This window comes from Calliphora vicina, chromosome 2, assembly GCF_958450345.1.
Source record: "Calliphora vicina chromosome 2, idCalVici1.1, whole genome shotgun sequence".
Classification (NCBI taxonomy): domain Eukaryota; kingdom Metazoa; phylum Arthropoda; class Insecta; order Diptera; family Calliphoridae; genus Calliphora; species Calliphora vicina.
The window spans coordinates 47,273,142-47,274,947 of NC_088781.1; positions in this window are offsets into that span (position 1 = coordinate 47,273,142).

The following is a 1,806-nucleotide window of genomic DNA, read 5'->3' on the forward strand; positions in this document are numbered from 1 at the left end:
TTTTTTTATTTAGAATTAAAAAAAATAACAACCAACTTATAAGAAAACTGCGACTTTGTGTTAAAGAATTTTTTTCATAACTAAACGGAAAGACCACAAAGAGAAATGTCAAAAAAAAAATTCCTCTAAACCATAGCAGAACAAGCAAGGTACAATTATTAGAAAGTACGTTCTCAATTATACATTCCCTATAACGTCAAACAAAAGAAAATTAGAAAAAAACAAAACGAAATGTCTAAGACAAAAAAAAAATAATTAAACAAATTTTTGTGTATTTTCTTTTTTTCCTAAAATATTCAATTCAAATTAAATTTTTTCCAAATAAATATGTGCTAGTTTTAATATAACGTGCAAAACATTGAGAAAACAAAATAAAAAGTGATTAGAGTAAATGCGTTATTTGACGTTGTAGGGGTAAATATTGAAAACTCTCCCTAATAATTGTACCTGGTTGGTTCTACCATGCTCTAAACGACCTACCCCATACAGTACTTTGTGCTTCAACTTTAACTGGCAGCAACGTATTTGGTATTTTGTAAATATGTTTTGAAAGCAATAAAATAAATCTTGTAAACGACTTTTTGTGTTTTCTAGTATTATACATATTTTCAACTCAAAGTAAACAAAAATTTTATAGAAAATTCATTTTCGAAGCAAAACATATCCCTATGTCTTTACTTGATATATTTTTGTCATGATATACTTAAAAATTGTTGTCAACTGAAAAAATTATCAGGTGTAGACATCATTTATTAGTGATATTGCTTCGTGATATGGCGAAATAGTACATGGTGTAATGATATACAAGTTGACATTAATCAAACAGCTGATTATTTTTTGCTCGAGTTTGTTTACAACTTTAATCTTGTCAACATTTTTTTTCTCTATTTTGTATACATTAAGCAACTGTTTTTGACACTAAAAAAATTATTTATTTTTGTATTGTTGTATTTGTTGCCGTAACGCATACACCTTATAATCATTACGCCATGAGTTAGTACTTCAGCTCAGACAACTATGTCTTGACAACAAACATCATTAACCCGGCAATTCCCATACCCTCGCCAAAGGGAGAAATAATTTGTTTTTATTAAAAATAGTAAAAATACGTCTAGTTTACACTATAAATAAGTTTAAAATAAAAAAAAATATAGCTAGTTTCGATTTTATAGCTGGGTCACCTATAGGTGACACGGGGCAGAAAAAAAATAATTTTCTAAAAATACTTGCTCACATTGTTAGCCGGAATATCTAGCAGTATTTATTAAAAAAATTATTGTGATACTTACCCGTTTGGCATTTTTATAACAACTTATTTATCATAAGACACGCACCAGTATGTTAAAATCAAAACCACTGCTTAAAGATTTTTAAAAATCCCCTAGTTAATAAAATTCTAGTGTTGCCAAAATAAAATCAGATATAAAACAGGATCCTGTCTGTATATAAATAATACCAATATTTATCGGCGATATCTGTTTCTATGTTTAAAACTACCTTTAATCTTTGTCACCTGTAGGTGACACTGGGAATTGCCGGGTTAATTGTTACCATATGCTATACCTGTTAAATATAAATTAAGATACCCAATCATCAGGTATAGTCGCCATTTAATAGTATTATTGCTTCATTATGACAAAATTGTGTAGTGTCTTTGCTCAGACAACTTTGTCTTGACAACAAACATCATTGTTATGATAAATATTTTTCAAGTATAAACAGGGGATTATGACAAATACAAGGCTCTAGCTCTCAAATTCAGTAATTTTTGTAAAAGCAAGAAAAACAATAGGAAGACTTTGACAG